General features: G+C 51.5%; 1 protein-coding gene across 9 annotated transcripts in view; it reads left to right on the forward strand.

Annotated features, from left to right (window-relative positions):
- The first annotated feature begins 2,016 nt into the window (after positions 1-2,016).
- The window catches only part of NRXN2 (neurexin 2), a 2,155,080-nt gene continuing 2,134,850 nt past the window's right edge, over positions 2,017-22,246 (forward strand). For 7 of the 9 annotated variants that reach the window (XM_078660761.1, XM_078660766.1, XM_078660765.1 and 4 more), the window contains exon 1: positions 2,017-2,149. The gene's annotated coding sequence lies outside the window, so the exon portion shown is untranslated. The remainder of the gene's footprint in view (positions 2,150-22,246) is intronic. The other 2 variants (XM_078660763.1, XM_078660764.1) reach the window with 1 other exon arrangement.

A 22,246-nucleotide genomic window follows, 5' to 3' on the forward strand; every position in this document is an offset into this window, starting at 1 on the left:
TCGATTCACGGGTTCACACTCTGCGACTCTGGGCAATAGCTTGCTTAATCTCCACAACGGCCCCTCGCGGTGGGATGCCTGGCTTTCACCTTGCGGATACCCTGCCGGGGTTATCTCACAGGGGAATACCAGGACGGGTTCCCTAAGCAAGCGCTTAGAAACCGCTCGGTGATTTGCGCTATATAAATTCCTGTACATTTACATTTACATTTACATTTACATTCACTATCTGCAGACCCACTCAGGTATCTAGGCCCCTCCATACAAGCACCGCAGGCAACACAGCAGCATCTTATGCTCCCCTTTCCCCTCTCCCAACACAACAGTACCTTCACCCCAGCCACTCCATACATACACACACAACTCTTAATCCCATCCTTCACCTTATATCCCTCTTTTCCTCTACGATCCGGCACTAACCTAACCCCCCACACACCCCGCCATCCCGCTCACCCTTCCCAGCCACTCCACTCTAACACTTCACCATAACAACCTCATACACACGCCCCTGCCCCTCCAACCCAGCACTAGCTTTTTGCAGATTTTAGAGGGCGTGAACACGGCCCATCGGCATCGAAGGGGTTTACATGTGCACCAGTTATATAACACGGGGGTCAGATTCATTTTTAACGCACAGGGAGATGAAGTGATGTGCCCAGAATCACATAATAATAGAGCCGAAGCCGGGACTTGAACCTGGTCTTCCAGTTCCAAAGTGGCCAGCTATTGTAACAACAACCCCTTCACCGATGCCACCCCGGACACCAGTCCCTGACCTGTCAGGGCCGCACTGCCTCTGTCTTCGGCAGCCCCCCCCCCCCATTGCCTCGCTCCTCAGCCGCTCGCACACACACCCGTTCCCCGAGCCCCACTTCCAACACCCTCCCACAGTCGCCGGCAGCCGGCCCCGCGGTTCCCGCACACTCAGTCCTAGCGCTGCCTGCAGTCCCGCAGCGCGCCTTCACCTGCGCCCACCCCGCCACAGCAGTACGTGAACCCCAGGAACCACCAGTGGAAAGGGGGCTCGGCGAAGCGCTTCAGAACGGCCAGTCGGAAATATAAAGCGCTATATATATATATATATATATATATATATATATATATATATATATATATATATATATATATATATATATATATATATATATATATATATATATATATATATATATATATATATATATATATATATATATATTTATATATATATATATATTTATATATATATATATATATAAAAAATGTTTTCTAGAATTACCAACACACTGGCATTCCCCTACAAGTTCCATATCCTTCCAAACCAACACTGCCTGCACCCCAGGACACTCCGCGCAACTCAGTGTACGCTGCATGCACCCCCCCCCCCCGTCCGCCCCCCCCCCCCCCCCAAAAAAAAAATACACCGTCCGCCCTAGTCTGATACCGTCTACAGTCTAGCAGGCGCTCTGTACTCGTTAGTTCTATCGTTCCAGCGTTCACGGGTGCCCGGAAGCAGAAATCAGATCCCCCATTCCAATACAGCCTGGATGTCATCCCCGCACCGGGCATCCCCTTTGCAGATATGGCCGTGTGAGCAAGGCCCGGTTGCCCTTCAGCCCATAGTTACTGACCTACCTCCCCACAGGTAAGAAAGCCTCGATCGAATGGACTTGAAAAGAACGCGTCAGTCAGGGTGAAAGCCCCCAACCTCGTCGTACCCTTCAGGCAGTAACCCGATACAGTCATCCCTGCAAGGGGGGGTCTCAGAGGGATGGTGCCCCCTCTGCCATGCAGATTCCATGTCAGTAACTTAGTTTCCAGGGCTGTAATATCTCACAGACACCCTCCATCCTTCTGTGTGCTGGGGGTGGCTCGGTCCACGGACCTGTCATTGGAAGTGGTCCAATTCAGGGGAGGCGCCGGGCCCTGGGCCAGTCTGAGTCCCAGCCTGAGAGAGCTCGGCCCGCCTCCTTCAGTGCTCAGCCACTCAGCGGCCGCCGGGGGAGTGGCCAAGCTCTGGTGCTGATGCTGAGCCTCAGTGTGACGGGATGCAGGAGATGGAGCAACATCAGCAGTCGCTGCGGGCCCTGTGACTGCTCCAGCATCCTCCCCTTCGGCCTTCAGCGCAACACAGGAGGGAAGAAGGGCAGCTGACCGCCCTCGCGCCCAGGTACTGTACCCTTTCCGCACTCATCACAGGGATGTGGGAAAAGGGAGGTGGGTGCCACCAGATTCTTCTACCCCCTGTACGTGAGAAGCAGCTGTACAGCCCTCTCACCACAGCAAGGACAAATCCCGCGGAGGAGAGGAGGGCATCAGCTGCTCCTCGCTTAGGATGTGATTTGTAGCGATTTTTGTTGATAGCGGATGGGCCGCTGGGACTTGGGGAGCGGGTGAAGTGATGCCGGGGGTCTGGAGCGGATGCATGTGTCTGCATTGTGGTCGAGGGGACGGAGCGGAGACAGCTCCTCCGCCCCGAGCACCTGCTCCAGGAGGGAGCCATTATCTGGAGACGGTTAGGCAGGGGTGGAGGGCAGTTGGGTGGGGGGTGGGTGAGTCATTAGGTGGACGCGAGATGCTATGGCCCCCTCCACGAGGTACTCCTAGTGTCTGTGCGCCTTTGTATGGCCGTGGTGCTGTTGAGGGTTACTGTGGTGATGGTTGGTGGGTCACACTGGCAGTACTCTCCGTATCTCGGGGGGTAGGGGTGGGGGGGGGGACACCCCGGCGGCACCCTCAAGACCTCTGGTGGTGGAGTGGAGCCCGAAAAGCATGTTCGCCTGCTACACTGAGGTCCATTATGCATGCAGCAGGGCACATTGGGGTATTGTTGTGGTGGTGGGGGCATTACTAAAGATCCTGGACCTGTCGAGGGTGGGGGCGCGGGCTGCCCCCACCCACCCGTCCTATCAGTCTAGTGCAGTTGGATTCTTCACGATTGGTGGGGGGGGGGGGTCCTTCTTGATCTTTTGGAGGAGGAGGGCGGGAAATATGTGCGCCCCCAAACCTCCAACATATTGCCCCCTGATTTATGAGGCAAGGTAGCCAGGAAGCCTGCACAGTGTGGGTGTGGGTCCTGATGGGGGGGTGCTGGGGCCGCCCACTGGACCTCAGGGGCGGGGGCGCGCGAGAGAGGCGCCTCCACCTGTGCACCTGGTACATATGTGTGCGAAGGATATGGCAGCTGTTGTAGCGCGGGGTGGTGGAGGGAGTAGAGGTGATGGCGGCGGCTGGGTATACGTTAGGGGGATGGGGAGGGTCTGTTGGCTTCTTGTGCAGCTCTGTGTACCCGTGGCACTCTGCACACACCCCTGTGTATCCTCTCCACGCCATGCGTGCAGCAGGAGGCTGAGGGCGAGCGCCGTCTGGAGAATTGGCGGGGAACGGTTGTCAGCGCCGGAGCGCGTTGCCGGGAGGGGGGCGGGGGCACAGGTGTAAGATGCAGGATTCTCCTGCCTCTGTGCTCACTGCAAGGCCGCGCTCCTGAACTGTGCATGCTACCTTACAGAGTACAGAACGTGACAGCCACTTGGCACAGCTCAGCACGTGAGCCGCACGGCTTCAGGGCGCTCCCTGCGGGGTGGCAGGCTGACACGGGTCATCCAAGGTGCGCCCATACAAGACATGGGTAGATGCTCCATCCTGCGTTATGGGGTGCGATTAACCCACATGGTATTCCTGGCCTTCCAGTATATCATGTCAGTGTCGGTGTGTTTCTTTGTGGCTCGCCTGCTGCGATACGTCCTGGTGTGATTGCAAGATGGCAAGCGGGCGCTCTGTCAACAAACGAAATGTGAAATGTATATATATATTATGTGCGCAAAGTGCGTGAACAGCGATTTGGCGCCAGTTGCGGCCCTCTTCATAGCAGCACAGACTGGGTTCGATGCTCTGAGTTTTGTGTTAGATATAGTGGTGCACTGGGAATTTCCAATTTCGACGCTTTGTGCGGTGTGACGCGCGGCATTTATGGCATTTTTAATACGTATTTAATAGAGTTCGTTTGTGCGCCACCGACCATACACAAGTGCCTCCAGACAGAGGGGAATATGGACAATTTTACGTCTTTTTCAGGGACTTGCGTTCCTTTGCGCGTCCCTCCGCCCAAGGTGTGAAACGATGGGTGTCACATACGCGCTTACTCACACATAGGCGCACGCACACAAACACACGCACGCAACTCGCGTTTGGGCAGACCCTGGAGGGCGTGGGACAGGTGCGGGAGTCATGTGGTGTGCCTCACGAGAAAAGTAAACGAATATGGCCAAAATGGGGACGAATCGATCTAAATCCCTGCTGCTGGACACCGACGCCTCGTCGTGCCTGTGACATAAATCCCGATTTCCCAGATAAACGCGCGTCCAGTTCCTAGACGAATAGATCCCGGGTGGCTTTTAAAATTATATTTTGACTAATGAACGGGGTAATGTGTTTCTAGTAGCCGGTCACAGTGCACACTGAGAGGCTACGGTATGCGATGCTGGCGGCCGCCTGCCTGGGACCCCGTTCACCCCGAGAGGCCGTGGCGTGTGAAGAGCCTGGCTGCTGGTTCTAGGGCCTCAGTGCACCCCGAGAGGCAATGGCGTGCTGTGCCATGGCACCCCCAGGCGTGTGAAGCGGGTTGCCATATGCCTTGGGGTCACCAGGCACCCTGAGAGACCATGGCACGTGAAGCGGGCCCTGGGGTCTCAGACTGGATTGCACCCCGAAATGGCATGGGCTGTTATGCGAATGACTGCTGGCGAGAGTATTATGGGCTGGCTGCTGTCCCCGTGGTCGCAGTGCACCCTCCGAGCCCCCGGTTTTCCAGGTTCAAACAGCTATAATTGAGCTACACTGAGTTCCTTAGGTCTCTGACCCCTGTGCCACTGCACCCGCTGCACTGTCGCTAGCTGCTGAAGGCTTCCGGTGGCCCACGAGTTGCAGAGCGGCCCGGATGTGGCATGGGTGACTGCTGGCCTGGGGGTCGCGGTGCAATCTCCTAGGCTACGGCATGTTATGCGGGTGGTCGCTCGCTGCCCCCGTGGGAATCCCTGCTGTGCTGGCCCCGGGCCTGCGGGGCACTTTAAGGCCCCCTGGCGGGGTATAGGGGCGGGGCGGCCGTGCATGACCGAGTCAGGCCGTGCCCACGTTTGCTCGGCAGGCGTCGACGGACGCGTTGCCCGGGGCTGCACAGAGCGGTGGCAGTGCCCGCAGGGAGGGGCCTTCGCCGCCTCTGAGGTTAGATAGATGCCTCGGTGTAACGTGCACAGCTCTGTGGCAAGGGTTCCATGTCTGCTACAACCGCACAGCAATGCGCCGCGTGCTGAGATCGCTGCAAATGGCAGCGCAGATTTTCCCATCTCGTTAAAGTGGCCCGAGTGGTCAGTGCACCCGTTTGCTTTACTTGTTTATTTTGTAGCTTGTGTATCACGGATTCCGATCCAATTAGGGCAGGTCAGGGTGCACGGCGTACATCGCCTACAATTCAAGCGTTCCAGCGTGACGATAGCTGAAGGGTTAATGCACCGGTTGCGGAGCTGTGTGAATAAAAACGCAGGCACAGGGTCCCGTCAGAGTACCTGAGATATGTGAGTTAATACGCCAGGTCGGTAAATACCCCGCCTGTGGCAGATTCCACCCCAGTGGCATTACTGTTTCGAAAGCGCCTGCTGCGCAGTTTTCTATGTAATGTAAAGGGAACAGGGTTCGGTCACGTGATTATGGCTACGTGGATTGGTGCACTTGATGGGACAAAACACAGGCCGCAGGTTCAAATACCAGTAAGATAGCGGAGGGGGTAAATGCGCCTGTATCAGAGATATTTAAGCTAACCCACAGGTTACAGGTTCATACCAATAAAATGACTGAGTGGATAAATGCACCTGCGGAAGATGTCTTTAAGCTAACGCACAGGTCACAAATTACAGTACAAGTAAGATAGCGGAGGGGGTACATGCACCTATTGCAGAGATCTTTAAGCTAACCCACAGTTTACAAGTTCCAATGCCAGAAAGATGCCTGAGGGGCAAATGCACCTGTTGCATTAATGTGTGTATGACTCACGGCGAGATAACACTCCCAGTGAGAATGCTCAGCGAGTTAATGTTTCCACCGCAGAGCTCCCGGTAGACTTTGCAGGGCACAGCTGGCAATTTATTGTGACTGCCCAAGGGCTTAGGGCGACATTTGTAGAGATCGGCGTATGTAAAGATGTGTGTGCTCCTATGAGGTTACAGGTTCAAATGGCAGTAAAGTATTTGAGAGGGTTAATGCACCTACTGGTGAGATCTGTATGCAGCTGCCACGTCACATGTGCTATTTCTGGCATTTTCTTAGGTCTATAAAATGAGTACTATTGGGTTGGGGAAATAATATGAATATTATTTGAGCGCCAAGAGATACTTCGGGATGTGGTACGTGCTATATTAAACACCTTCCTTTTTGCTCCGTCGTCTCGATGTTTTTACTGGTTCCGAGACACTGTCCATGGCTTAAAGTGACGCATACCCATAATGCAGCGGGAAAACTTGAGGGAATTCCAACAAAACACGTAAAAGCCTGTCAACATTGGACCCGTATGGTTTCGTTCGTCGTGTCCTCGTTTTTTTCTCGAAAGCGTCCTGGCTCCAAGACCAGCAGCCAGCAGGGCAGCTGCAGCAGACGAGGTCTTGACAAGAACAGTCTTCGAAACAATAACCTCCCTTGGCATAGGGCGTATGAATATCAGTACATACAACACCCCACAATTCACCCCGATGTATTACCGCCTCCCCCTGTGCGTTCCGCAGGTCTCTGTGCATAATCCAAACGGAAACCTCGATTGTCCCCCAGAGAAACTAAACCATTTAAATATGCATTATTTAAAATGCATCGACTTCTTTATTTATTATAAATGTATCAACTCCTTAATTTTCCCTTCTCCTCACTACTGTTGTGTTATTGGAGACCACTTTTCCAATTGATTCTGTATAAAAATGACCTCTTATTTTCAATCTGAAAAAAGGTTATGGCAGGCGTGAAAGATGAAAAGTGATGGAAGAAAATGCGTGCGTATTCAGCGCAACAGTCACTGGTTGTCTTCATTGTGACTTTGTAGACTAGGTTGAGCACAGCGCCCTCCGTTCAGGCAGTGTCTGGCCTGGGTGTGGCATAGAATGGGCATACATGCAAGGGGGGAGTGGGGTACGGTGCACTTCTGTCCGGTCGTTACCTTACTCAGCTGTTGCATAGTTAGAGCATTGTTCAATGCGCATGCGGTAGTGCCCTCCCATCAGGGTGTTACTTGGCTCAGGTGTTGTACGAAGAGGTCAAGTATGCAATGGTGAGGTGGGTACAGTGCCCTCCTGAAATGCTGTCACCTGGCTCAGGTGTTGTACAAAGAGGTCAAGTATGCAATGGGGAGGTGGCTACAGTGCCCTCCTGAAATGCTGTTACCTGACTCAGGTGTTGTATCGAGAGTGTCGCTATGCAAAGGGGAGGTGGATAGCGTGCTCTTGTGCCGGGCTGTTACCTGGCACAGGTGTTGTACGGAGAGGGCAGGTATGCAATGGGTAGGTGAGTACTGTGCCCTCCTGCCGGCCTGTTACCTGGCACAGGTGTTGTACGGAGAGGGCAGGTATGCAATGGGTAGGTGAGTACTGTGCCCTCCTGCCGGCCTGTTACCTGGCACAGGTGTTGTACGGAGAGGGCAGGTATGCAAAGGTGAGGTGGGTACAGTGCCCTCCTGACGGGCTGTCAACTGGGACCATCCCCTTAGGAACACCTTGTTTTCCTCTTATCAACAGAGGATTCCACAACTGTGTGACGTTTCAAATTTCTTTTAATTCATCATTGTTCAACGAATGTTAGTTCAAAGTATTTTTAGTCTTTAGTTTCACTCATTAATGAGCATGAGTGGCATGTTAATCCATGAGACATCATTATAAATCAAAGTATCCAATGCATTTCGGGCTGTAGAGTAAGCCCTTCATCAGGGAATAATGCTGTGAACAAGAAATCATAGTATATCACCAACTTGCACGTAACCTTACAGAGTTCATTCAGATAGCCATCTTGCATTTGTCAAAATATCTGTCATGGTGCACAAAGCATATACATTTGCATAAAACTACATGTGAAAATACAATTGGGACTGAGATTGGGGAACTTACATGTCTGTTGAGTATTTCTGGTGTCTGTTCGACCAGTGTAGCTGGGCTGTTTACAAAAAAGAAAAGCGCGGGTTGTTTTAAAATGGTTCAACGCGGTATGTGAAATGCAGCGTGGCGGGTGGGTTTCAATAAATGCACTGACCTTATGCTCGGTGAAACGGGTTTAGTCGAGGGCGAGACTGCCGGCTCTTCAAAGGGTCAGCGTTCTCGACAAGTTAAAGATTTCTCACTGCAACATTGTTGCCGTTAGGTTGGTTACTTGAAACGCGATCCCGGTCACGTGATTACTAGGGTTGAAGGAAAGACTATCGGACTTTGGATAAATGCGGCTAGTTATCGTTACTGGGTTCAATCGTGTCACAAAAAAGTGAAGGCTTAAGATAACGATTATGTGAGCATCAAAGGATGTTGATGAGGGCGACTAAAAAATATGTGTAGGAAAACGGTAAAAACAAAAATAGTGATCGAGAGCATGTGGTCTCGAACCGGTATGCTTAAAACTATAGTCTGTGCAGAGACGTGCTTGAAAGTGTTGTGCTATCGGAGAGTAACATTAAAATGAACGCTATCATGGGTATAGTTGGTGCTAAACAGGAGAACCAAGCTTGAAAACACAAGGGCAAATTTACAATGTGAAATGGAATTCATAGGTAACATGAAAATTCACTTCTTTCATTCAAACCATATGGCTTGTGCGTACTAAATTTAAAAATCCAATAGTTCTCTCTTTGTAGTATGTATTTTGTATTGTCTCTTCCTTCCTAAGGGGATGGTCCCAGTGACCCACTGGTATCACATTCTATGCTTTAATTTGGCGTTTTTAGGGGTATCTACGCCACCCAAGGTGAACCCAATCGGATGAATTTTCATTTAAAGGCTGTGCATCCATCCTAATATCAATTCAAGGGCTGTCAACTGGCCCAAGTGCTGTACAGTGAGAGCATGTATGCAATGGGTAGGTGAGTAAAGGGCCCTCCTGCCTGCCTGTTAACCGGCTCAGGTGTTGAACGGAGAGGACAGGTATGCAACGGGGAGGTGGGTACAGTGCCCTCTTGCCAGCCTGTTACCTGGCTCAGGTGTTGTACGGAGAGGGCAGGTATGCAATTGAGAGGCGGGTACAGTAACCGTCTGTCTGCATTTTGCCAGGCTTACCTGTTGCAGAGAGAGGGCAAGTATGCAATGATGAGGTGGGTACAGTGCCCTCCTGCCAGCCCGCTGCCTGGTTCAGGTGTTGTATGGAGAGGGCAGGTAGGCAATGGGTAGGTGGGTACAGTGCCCCCCTGTCGGGCTGTCACCTGGCCCAGGTGTTGTACGGAGAGGACAGGTATGCAATGGGGAGGTGGGTACAGTGACCTTCTGTCTGCATTTTACCAGGCTTAGGTGTTGCAGAGATAGGGAGAGTAAGCAATGGTGAGGTGGGTACAGTGCCCTCCTGAAATGCTGTTACCTGGCACAGATGTTGTACGGAGAGGACAGGTATGCAATGAGGAGGTGGGCGCAGTGCCCTCCTGCCGGCCTGTTACCTGGCTCAGGTGTTGTACGGAGAGGGATGGTATGCAATGGTGAGGTGGGTACAGTGCCCTATGAAATGCTGTTACCTGGCTCGGGTGTTGTACGGAGAGGACAGCTTCCAAATTGTGTATAATAGAGAGATACCCAACGCTCATTTTAATTTAAGTTCCCTGCGTTTTGATGTCCTTTTATGATTTCTTTTATAACTATTTATTAATTCATTTGTACAGAGTATTGTTGTATATGATGTGATATCTATGTCTTTTATATGGTTTTTAACCGATAATAAAAGCTTTTTGACTGACTGGTATGCAAATGTGAGATGGGTACAGTGCCCAGTCCACTCCCCTCACCACTGAACCGAAACCCCTCACCACCACTCTTCACGCCTGGACCCCGATCAGCACTGAAGACACCGTCCGCTTGATGAGCTCCATCCACTCCGGATCGCCAACCGACCCATGCCCCCATCACATCTTCAACATGGCCGACTCCATCATCGCACCCCATCTCCGGGACATCATCAACTGCTCCTTCAACACCGCTACCTTCCCGGAAAGCTGGAAACATGCCGAACTCAGCGCCCTCCTGAAGAAACCTACAGCAGACCCCACCGAACTTAAGAACTACCGCCCCATCTCGCTCCTCCCGTTCCCCGCCAAAGTCATAGAGAAGACCGTCAACAATCAGCTCGCCGCCTTCCTCGAGTCTAACGATTCCCTCGATCCCTCACAGTCCGGCTTCCGAGCCAACCACAGCACCGAGACCGCCCTCATCGCAGACACAGACAACATCCGGACTCTGCTCGACAACGGGGAAACAGCGGCCCTCATCCTCCTGGACCTCTCCGCAGCGTTCGACACAGTCTGCCACCGCACCCTTGTACAATGCCTCAGGGACGTCGGGATACAAGATAAGGCATTGGATTGGATCATCTCATTCCTCGCCGGAAGAACCCAGAGAGTCCACCTCCCCCCTTTCAGATCAGAGGCCACCGAAGTCATATGCGGCGTTCCACAAGGATCATCGCTCAGCCCCACCCTCTTCAACGTCTACATGAGCCCCCTCGCATCCATCGCACGCCAACACAACCTCAACATCATCTCCTACGCAGACGACACCCAGCTGATCCTCTCCCTCACCAAAGACCCAACCACCGCCAAAACCAACCTACACGAAGGGATGAAAGACGTAGCCGATTGGATGAAGAACAGCCGCCTTAAACTGAACTCAGACAAGACGGAAGTCCTCATCCTAGGATCATCCCCTCTGCCTGGGACAACTCATGGTGGCCCCCGGCCCTAGGCAGCGCACCCAAACCAATGGACCATGCTCGCAACTTTTGATTCATCCTAGACTCCTCCCTCTCGATGACCAGACAAGTCAACGCCGTCTCATCCTCATGTTTTAACATCCTACGCATGCTCCGAAAGATCTTCCGATGGATCCCCACCGAAACAAGGAAGACGGTCACCCAAGGACTTGTCACTAGTCGACTGGACTACGGAAACACCCTCTACGCCGGAACCACAGCCAAATTGCAGAAAAGACTTCAACGCATTCAGAACGCCTCCGCTTGACTCATCCTAGACTTACCTCGCCACAACCACATATCCGGTCACCTAAGAGACCTGCACTGGCTTCCCGTCAACAAGAGAATCTTTCTTCTTCTTCTTTCTTTACCGGATTTATTACGCGCACAGATGCCCCAGCAAAGGGGCGTCCTGGCGCGAGACCACAACCAAAAACCGGACAGAGACAGAGAACACAACACAGCAAACATAACTAAGGGACCAGGGGAAAAAGGAAGGTTTTTACTGCCTTCCTGAAGGCGGAAAGCCCCTCGATGGCACGAATATGTACAGGCAAAGAGTTCCACAGCTTGGCGGCAAGAACTTGAAAGGAACGTCCGCCAGTCCTGGATCTCTTAAAACGAGGAACAATAGCAAGATGAAGAGCAGAGGACCTCAGAGTGCGGGCTGGCACATAAGGAGAGATGAGATGCTGAAGGATCGGAGGGGAAGAAAGTTTAAGGATTTTGAAGGTTAGGATCAAAGATTTAAACTTTATTTTCTGTGCCACCGGGAGCCAATGAAGCTTATAGATGGTTTTCCTGGCTGAGCAGAATTTGGGCAGGCCAACCAGAGCCCTGGCGGCGGCGTTCTGAATGCGTTGGAGGCGAGAGAGCTCAGCCTGGTTGACACCAAGAAAAAGAGAGCTGACATAATCCAGTTTGGACAGGATCATGGCTTGCACAATAAGCTGACGAGTGGGAGCGTCAAAATATTTAAAGGTGGACCGAAGCTGACGCAAAGTCCCAAAGCAAGAAGCAGCGGTCTTTTTAGTATGGGTGGTGAAACTCAAATGGGAGTCAAACCACACCCCAAGATTTTTTACTTCAGTAACAGGGATAGGAGTGGGCCCGAGCTCTTGAGGCCACCAGCTATCATCCCACAGATGAATTTGCTTTCCCACAATGAGCACCTCGGTTTTTGTTGCGTTCAATTGCAGGAAATTGTCATTCATCCAGTGTGCCACAGAGATAAGTCCCTCACGGAACTTGGCTGCCTCGAGATCGGAAGCCCCACTAATCGCAACCGCCAGCTGGGTGTCGTCTGCGTAGGACACGATGGAAAGGTTCCCACGCATGGCGACATCAGCTAGCGGCTGGACATAAAGATTAAATAGGGTGGGGCTTAGAGCCGATCCCTGTGGTACTCCCTGGGCAATCGCATGTGGTTTAGATTCGAAGGGGGGAATGCTGACCCTGAAGGAGCGACCAGATAAAAAAGATCTGAACCAATCAAGGGCCAACTTATCTACCCCAGCCTCAACCAGACGTTGGAGTAAAATGTCATGGGAGACAGTGTCACGTTCCGTCTCCTCACCCACGCACACAAGGCACTCCACGAACTAGGACCCAGATACCTCAACACTCGCCTGACCTTTTACACCCCCACTCGCCAATTACGATCGTCCAACCAAGTCCTCGCCGCGATTCCTCGCATCCGAAGAGGCACCATTGGAGGAAGATCCTTCTCCTACTTGGCGGCCAAGACCTGGAACTTCCTCCCCACCCACCTCCGTCTTACACAGAACCACCTCTCCTTCAGAAAACAACTCAAAACCTGGCTGTTCGATCAGTAGCGAACTCCTCTCCCTTAAGCGCCTTGAGACCCTCTGGGTGAGTAGCGCGCTATACACATTTTGACTTGACTTGACCCTCCTGTCAGACTGTTTCCTGGAACAGATGTTTTACGGAGAGAACCGGTATGCAATGGTGAGGTGGGTACAGTGCCCTCCTGGCAGACTGTTACCTGACTCAGATGTTGTATGGAGAGGGCAGGTATGCAATGGGGAGGTGGGTACAGTGCCCTCTTGCTGCCAGTGTTACCTGGCACAGATGTTGTATGGAGAGGACAGGTATGCAATGGGGAGGTGGGTACAGTGCCCTCTTGCTGCCAGTGTTACCTGGCACGGATGTTGTATGGAGAGGACAGGTATGCAATGGGGAAGTGGGTACAGTGCCCTCTTGCTGCCAGTGTTACCTGGCACAGATGTTGTATGGAGAGGACAGGTATGCAATGGGGAAGTGGGTAGAGTGCCCTCCTGTAGGGCAGTTACCTGGCTTAGGTTATGTAAGGAGAGAGCATGCATGCAATGGGTAGGTGGGTACTGTGCCCTCCTGTAGGGCTGTTACCTGGCTTAGGTGTTGCACAGAGAGGGCAAGTATGCAATAATGAGGTGGGTACAGTGCCCTCCTGCCAGCCTGGTGCCTGGCTCAGATGTTGGACAGAGAGGACAGTATGCAATGGGGAGGTGGGTACAATGCTCCCCTGTCGGGCTGTTACCTGGCTCAGGTGTTGTATGGAGAGGGCAGGTATGCAATGGTGAGGTGGGTACAGTGCCCTCCTGAAATGCTGTTAGCTGGCTCAGGTTTTGTACGGAGAGGACAAGTATGCAATGGTGAGGTGGGTACGGTGCCCCCTGTCGAGCTGTCACCTGAGTCAGGTGTTGTATGGAGAGGACATGTATGCAAAGGTGAGGTGGGTACAATGCCCCCCTGTCGGGCTGTTACCTGGCTCAGGTGTTGTATGGAGATGGCAGGTATGCAATGGTGAGGTGGGTACAGTGCCCTCCTGAAATGCTGTTAGCTGGCTCAGGTTTTGTACGGAGAGGACAGGTATGCAATGGTGAGGTGGGTACAGTGCCCTCCTGAAATGCTATCACCTGGCTCAGGTGTTGTACGGAGAGGGATGGTATGCAATGGTGAGGTGGGTACAGTGCTCTCCTGAAATGCTGTCACCTGGCTCAGGTGTTGTACGGAGAGGGATGGTATGCAATGGTGAGGTGGGTACAGTGCCCTCCTGAAATGCTGTTAGCTGACTCAGGTTTTGTACGGAGAGGACAGGTATGCAATGGTGAGGTGGGTACGGTGCCCTCCTGAAATGCTGTTACCTGGCTCAGGTGTTGTACGGAGAGGGCAGGTATGCAAAGGTGAGGTGAGTACAGTGCCCTCCTGAAATGCTGTCACCTGGCTCAGGTGTTGTATGGAGAGGGCAAGTATGCAATGGTGAGGTGGGTACAGTGCCCTCCTGAAATGCTGTTAGGGGGCTCAGGTTTTGTACGGAGAGGACAGGTATGCAATGGTGAGGTGGGTACAGTGCCCTCCTGCCGGCCTGTTACCCGGCTTAGGTTTTGGACAGAGAGGACAGGTATGCAACAGTGAGGTGGGTACAGTGCCCTATGAAATGCTGTTACCTGGCCCAGGTGTTGTACAAGAGGGCACGTATGCAATTGGGAGGTGGGTACAGTGCCCTCCTGCCAGCCTGTTACCTGGCTGAGGTGTTGTACGGAGAGGGCAGTTATGCAATTGAGATGTGGGTACAGTAGCCTTCTGTCTGCATTTTACCTGGCTTAGGTGTTGCGCAGAGAGGGCAAGTTTGCAATGGTGAGGTGGGTACATTGTCCTCCTGAAATGCTGTTACCTGGCTCAGGTGTTGTACGGAGAGGGCAGGTATGCAAAGGTGAGGTGGGTACAGTGCCCTCCTGCGAGCCTGTTACCTGGCCCAGGTGTTGTACAGAGAGGACAGGTATGCAATAATGAAGTGGGTACAGTGCCCTCCTATCAGGCTGTTACCTGGCCTAGGTGTTGTAGAGAGAGGACAGGTATGCAATGGGGAGGTGGGTACAGTGCCCTCCTGCCAGCCTGGTAACCGGCTCAGATGTTGGACAGAGAGGACAGGTATGCAATGGGGAGGTGGGTACAATGCCCCCCTGTCGGGCTGCTACCTGGCTCAGGTGTTGTACAGAGAGGACAGGTATGCAAAGGTGAGGTGGGTACAGTGCCCTCCTGTAGGGCTGTTACCTGGCTCAGGTGTTGTACAGAGAGGACAGGTATGCAAAAGTGAGGTGGGTACAGTGCCCTCCTGCTGCCAGTGTTACCTGGCACAGATGTTGTATGGAGAGGACAGGTATGCAATGGTGAGGTGGGCGCAGTGCCCTCCTGCCGGCCTGTTACCTGGCTTAGGTGTTGCACAGAGAGGGCAAGCATGCAATAATAAGGTGGTTACAGTGCCCTCCTGAAATGCTGTTACCTGGCTCAGGTGTTGCACACAAAGGGCAAGTATGCAAAAGTGAGGTGGGTACAGTGCCCGCCCTCCTACTGCCAGTGTTACCTGGCACAGATGTTGTATGGAGAGGACAGGTATGCAATGGTGAGGTGGGTACAGTGCCCTCCTGAAATGCTGTTACCTGGCACAGATGTTGTATGGAGAGGAGAAGGTATGCAATGGTGAGGAGGGTACAGTGCCCTCCTGAAATGCTGTCACCTGGCTCAGGTGTTGTACGGAGAGGGATGGTATGCAAAGGTGAGGTGGGTACAGTGCCCTCCTGAAATGCTGTCACCTGGCTCAGGTGTTGTACGGAGAGGGATGGTATGCAAAGGTGAGGTGGGTACAGTGCCCTCCTGAAATGCTGTCACCTGGCTCAGGTGTTGTACGGAGAGGGATGGTATGCAATGGTGAGGTGGGTACAGTGCCCTCCTGAAAGGCTGTCACCTTGCACAGGTGTTGTACGGAGAGGGATGGTATGCAATGGTGAGGTGGGTACAGTGCCCTCCTGAAATGCTGTTACCTGGCTCAGGTGTTGTATGGAGAGGACAGGTATGCAATGGTGAGGTGGGTACGGGGCCCTCCTGAAATGCTGTCACCTTGCGCAGGTGTTGTACGGAGAGGGATGGTATGCAATGGTGAGGTGGGTACGGTGCCCTCCTGAAATGCTGTCACCTTGCGCAGGTGTTGTACGGAGAGGGAAGGTATGCAATGGTGAGGTGGATACAGTGCCCTCCTGAAATGCTGTCACCTGGCTCAGGTGATCTACAGAGAGGGCAGGTATGCAGTGGGGAGGTGGGTACAGTGCACTCCTGAAATGCTGTCACCTTGCGCAGGTGTTGTACGGAGACGGATGGTATGCAATGGTGAGGTGGGTACAGTGCCCTCCTGAAATGCTGTCACCTGGCTCAGGTGTTGTACGGAGAGGGCAAGTATGCAATGGTGAGGTGGGTACAGTGCCCTCCTGAAATGCTGTCACCTTGCGCAGGTGTTGTACGAAGAGGGCTGGTATGCAATGGTGAGGTGGGTACAGTGCCCTCCTGAAATGCTGTCACCTTGCGCAGGTGTTGTACGGAGAGGGCAGGTATGCAATGGTGAGGTGGGTACAGTGACCTCCTGCCGGCCTGTCACCTGGCTCGGGTGTACGGAGAGGTCTGGTATGCAATGGTGAGGTGGGTACAGTGCCCTCCTGAAATGCTGTCACCTTGCGCAGGTGTTGTACGGAGAGGGATGGTATGTAATGGTGAGGTGGGTACGGTCCCCTCCTGAAATGCTGTCACCTTGCGCAGGTGTTGTACGGAGAGCGCAGGTATGCAGTGGGGAGGTGGGTACTGTGCCCTCCTGAAATGTTGTTACCCGGCTCAGGTGTTGTACGGAGAGGGCAGGTATGCAGTGGGGAGGTGGGTACTGTGCCCTCCTGAAATGTTGTTACCCGGCTCAGGTGTTGTACGGAGAGGGCAGGTATGCAGTGGGGAGGTGGGTACAGTGCCCTCCTGAAATGCTGTTACCTGGCTCAGGTGTTGTACGGAGAGGACAGGTATGCAATGGTGAGGTGGGTACAGTGACCTCCTGCCGGCCTGTCACCTGGCTCGGGTGTACGGAGAGGGCAGGTGTGCAATGGGAAGGTGGCTACAGTGCCCATCTCAGTGAGGGTGGCTGCGGCACTCTCTTGTCAGGCTATTCATGACTCCTGCTCTACAGTCAGAATAGTTGGGGGCTGGAGAGAGGTCTGCACCATACACCACCTGTCCAGCTGTTACCTGGCTCAGGCGCTTTATGAAGAAAGTAGTCACAGGCGCTACATGCTCTGGGCAGGTGGACAGAGGTCGCCTATCATGCAGTCACCGACACTAGTTCTTTATATGGGGGCCGGTAGGCGCTAGAGAGATGTATATTATTACTACCGAGCTGCCCCGGCTGTACACAGCTTCAGATGCTCGTCCATGAAAGGAGAAACTTGGGCGGGGAGGTGGGTATATATTGCTCACCAGTCACCTCCCCGGCACCGACTTGGCTCAGGTGCAGCCGCCTCGAGGGCTCTGGCGTTGCCCGGAAGGAATTTCCCTAGGCTGGTAGACAAACAGCGAGGCCTCCTGGGCTCTCTCTCCATAATAGCGTTTAACCGATTCCTTCCTCCATCACCACCCTCCCCCTCTCCTCCCAGCACCCAGCAGGACCGCGCAGCCAGTTGCCTGGGCCACAGACACCTGCCCCCGCAGCCACCAGCGAGGGCACCGGGCATTTCCCCGGGAGGCGGGAAGGGTGGGTGCCACCCCGTGCCACCTCCCCTGGAGCGCGCTTGTCAGCTGGCGCCATGCTCGGCAGGCAGGGGTGGGGTCTATTGGCTGCCGCCTGCTGCTGGCAGTGTCACGCTTCTCGAGTTATGCGGTGCGAGCCGAGCCATCTGAGGGGAGATCTGAACTGAAGTGGAAGGGAGGGGGAAAGGGGGTGGGGGGGGGCTAGAGGCGACACATGTCCAGCTGAAGTATAGAGTGAGATATCCAGTGCAGAGGAAGAATAAGAGAGAGAAAAGCCGGATGACGAGGGACGGAATGCAAAGGAACAGAGACTGAGACATGGGGGGAATCAGGGAAATGAGGGAGGAGGAGAGAAGAGACATGCAGAAGGCGCTAGCGGTGAACATTGGAGGGGCTTTAGGAGCCTCTGCGCCACACTCGCCAGCTGTGAACGTTATTTAGCATTTCCAAAGCGCCCAGTCTGCAGTTAGTAAGGGCTTCGTAGCGCTTTTGCTAGCCCCAGTTATGGCTCTCCTTGTGACCTTCAGGAGAGCGGCTCTAGGCCTTAGGCCTTGCTCCCTTCCTCGCCTGTCACTGTCTGTGCGTAAATCATCATTTGTCAGTGGTATTTTCTGTGAGAGGCTCGTGGCAGACAGGGATCCATTAGGCACAGGGAGCACGTGCACGTGAGTGTATGTAGCATGACGCCCTCGCCTCATTCAGTCTGGAAGGCTCAGATGTCATCATAGTGCTCTGTGTCACGACCTTCAAAGTCAACGTGTTGCAACACACAGAACCAATCTGTTTTCAGCTTTCAAAAATGTCACTGGCTGCTTGACAGTCACTTCCCTTTACAATCTCCCACTGACCCACTCCAGCTCAGCGGAACCCCTTTCCCATTCTGCTTCCTGGGGTCGACAGTCTCTTCTTCCGGGTACCTAAATATGACTGCGCTTTTTTTATTTTTTTTATTAACGTGACCTTCGGTACCTAAAACTTTTTCTCTAGCTCCCGTGGATGCTTTTGTTTGGCTTTGTGCATCTCTAAAGGGTCCACACGCCGTTGTCCATTTTGCAACGAGATTTTTGTTGTGATTGAAACCTCTGTCCTGGAATAAGATTGAACTATTGTATTTGCATGCATTGGTCTCATCAATTAACGCTTTTTGCGAGTTAAGTATTTTGGCAACTAATAATAATAATCCACATTCGTAAAGCGTGAACAATCACCTGTAAGGGCCTCTAGGCGCTGGGGGCTGTCGGCAAGCTATTGGCCAGAGTCACATGGTGCTGGGCTAACCTGCCGCCACGAATCGAACCGTGATCCCCAGATTCCAACATCCGTCACCCTGGCTACAGCGCCACACCTCTCCACCACTCTAACATGTTCTCAAACTAGAAGCTTAACATTAACGTAAATATGGATTTAATTTGATTGAATTCATAGGGACAATTATATCTCGCACTTTTCTGAAACTGGTTCAGGGCCGGACTGGGAACCACAACTGCCCCTGGCAAAGTGCGCCATGCTGGTTCCAGCCAATGCATATCGCAGTTTGGTGCAGAGCTGCATTAACATGATGCACCTTGCAGCAAGCAGTTTATTATTATTTTTTTGAAAAAGAAAACCTCAAAGCAGGATTTCTATTTTAAAATAAAACAAAATAATGCATCCCCTTATTTTAGAGTCCCTTTTCCCCAGGGTTTGAACAGGCAGACATTTAGCCATTTCTCCGACGGCCCGTACTCCATTGGGCTTGGAGATGGCGGTGATGGAGTAGTCACCACTGTAGCCAAATTATGGTCAGTCCGCATCAAAATCAGGTGGGCAGACCTTCATGTTGGCAGTGTGTAGGCTCCCCACCCTTGCACTGGCGTATGTTTCTATGTCTCTTTGGATTCACTGGAGAATAGATTCAGATAACGTAAGCTCTTGGTTTTGGTTGGGCAACCTGAATTGCAACCAGCCTTCTCTCACCTAGGTCTTTTAGAGGAATTTACTGTGTACAAAATCTTTCTCATTTCCTTGCAGACAGTTTCGCCTCTGACTATGGACCAAAATCAAAAGTTTCTAATCTGTGGGTCAAGGACTTGTTAATCACAGGTATGACAGGGTCCTTTGAAAATTTCAGTAGAAATTGGTCAAAACATGCTTTCCAGGTGAAGAGATGCAGCTTTAAAGAAGTAGTCAAAAAGGTTAAAGCAGACGCAGCCAAGCTCTCATTGCCTTTAGAAAGATGGCACAGAGTCCAATGTTGTTGCTTTCTATTTGTAATGAGAACTGGAGAAGGTTAGGAATGAGACCTTAAATTGAGACAACACCTTGGGCTCAACAGTTCCTCAGTGAGATAGTATTTTTCCCCCCGCTGTCTTTCTATCTGAAACACCCTTCTACTCCTCATCGCACGCTCACGCACTTATGCCTTTCAGTTTTGCCCGGTGATGCCTCTTTCCTTTTCTGGTGCACTTTCATATGTTCTTAACATTTTATAAGGGTCACACATGTTTTTACAATTTTATAGACCTTTTATAATTACATGTATGTTTTATGATGTAACACACTGCATTTGCAAATGATTTTAGGTAATCATACAATAAAGAATCTATTCAATTCAATTCACTCTTCTACTGATATTTACATATCTCGTCCTGAACTTTTAATCTCAGTGACTCTGCTCACTTATGTAGTATGATTAGCTCATGAAATAGCCCCCCCTTCTGCCATTGTCAAAGCAACCACTTTGATATAAAGTAATTACTCTACAAAAAGTTTCCTCTTGTCAGATTTATCAACCATATAAACTCTTTCCCTTTTGCCCCTCTCCCTTCCCGTCTATGTATGAAATTAAAATGTTATACAAAGTTTTATCTTTATTGATACTTTCTTCACGCACCGTCACTCTTCAAACATTAACAGTTTTTACGTATTGATCCAATTCACTTATAATTTGTCTTTGCTATTTTTCTTCTGATAGTCTATTATACAGATGGCTTGTTTTCACGAGTAGTGCTTTCTCGTTGGTAGCCTGGTGGATGTGTTGACTGTTTTCTCAAGCTTCTGTCTTTATCTATTTCACAAGTACTGTGCTCTGACACAAATAATATATCCTTTCTTTATACGTCGTCTGCCTTCATAGGTAGCCTGTCATCAGGTCCAGTGTACCTTTACAAGAACTCTGCCTTAAAACTAGTCTGTATTTTTTTAATAGTTTATATTATTGGGAAGTCTCTTCTCACAAATAGAATGTCTTACTCTCTTCAGAGTTGGTCTTTATTCACAGTGGTCTGTCAGCCCCATATTCACAGAAAGTCCTCTTAGGCTTCACTGACAGTCTGTTTTCAGAGGCAGTTTGTTTGCAGAGGTACTCACATCACAGTCTGTGTTCACAGGTTGCCTGTCTTCATTGCTAGACTGTCATTATTGGCAGTCTGTGTACCAGGCAATCTGTCTTTGTGAGTAGGCTGTTCTATCTTCATATGTAGTTTGTCTTGATGGATCACCTCTCTAAGATAAGAGGATTATCGAAAGTCAGTTTTCCCAGGTGACATATTTTATTGGGTGGCCTGTATTCTCAGCAAATTTGTGTATATAGACCATCTGTTACCCCTATCAGGTAGTAAATGTGTGTGTGTGTTTGTAAGTATGTGTTTTTTTGCATTGCACAAATCTAGCTGAAAGGCAGCAGAATTCTGAACAGGGTCAAAGGCAAAGAAACAATCAACAAGTGATGAGAAGGGTAGTTGTGTTCTGAGAGCAGACTGGACTGTTACTACACCTTGATGAAATGTTCTTTCAAGAGTTATATTTTTATATCATTCCTAAAGTGGAGCAGGCTTGGGGTGGTCCTAATGGTCACAGGGATGTTGTTCCAGGTCTTGGGAGCGAAGGTGAGAAGGCCTGCAACTTTGTTTGTCTTCTTCACACTTCATCTCCAGTCAGATGACGTATTGCAGTAGGGTGTGCCAAGAGCCACCATAGGCAGTGAACTTGACAGCCAAATAGACAGGGGTGGCTTGTAAATCGTGCAAAGTTTTGAAGATGTACGTGTTGGTAAGACGAACCACTGGAGTTCCATAAGGCTTGGAGAGATTGGGTCATATTTCTTTGTGCACTTGATGATCATGCTGTGACTTCTTAACCCCTTGCATGCTCGTGACGGAACCACTCCGTCACGAGCCACGGACGCGCTGTGCTGGTGACAGAGTGGTTCCGTCACGGCGCGGCTGCCCTGGCTACGCTACAGGAATTCTGCGCCTGCGCGGGCGTTCTATTGAGCAGGCGGGCCATGACAGAACCACTCCATCACGAGCACAGCGCGCCTGTGGCTTGTGACGGAGTGGTTCCGTTACGAGCATGGCGGCGTCGCACGGACCCCCCTCCCCCCATCGCTGCGGCGGAATTTCCGCCGCGGCCAAGGGGTTAAGAGAGTCAATGTGGAGAATATGGAGCAGGGCATTGTCACCATCCACTTGCACGAGTGCGAGAGCTTGAACAGCAGTTCTGAAGTCACTTTCCAGGAGGAGAGCCTTCACGTTCTTCAGTAAAAAGAACTGGCACAAAGCTATCATGGATTTCTTGGTGATGTGTTCCTTGAGGTTGAAGTCAGAGTCAGTGTGATTCTGAGTGACTTGTCATTGGGTAAAATGTGGTTTTCAAATCCATCCAGGTTAATATAATTGCACCTGGTTTGGACTAGTTGCTGCCTATTTGTTCCTCGAAGACAGCAGAAATTCCTATTTCACTTGAGTTGAGTTTCATGTTGGAGCTGGACATG

Source organism: Lissotriton helveticus, chromosome 9, assembly GCF_964261635.1.
Source record: "Lissotriton helveticus chromosome 9, aLisHel1.1, whole genome shotgun sequence".
Taxonomy (NCBI): domain Eukaryota; kingdom Metazoa; phylum Chordata; class Amphibia; order Caudata; family Salamandridae; genus Lissotriton; species Lissotriton helveticus.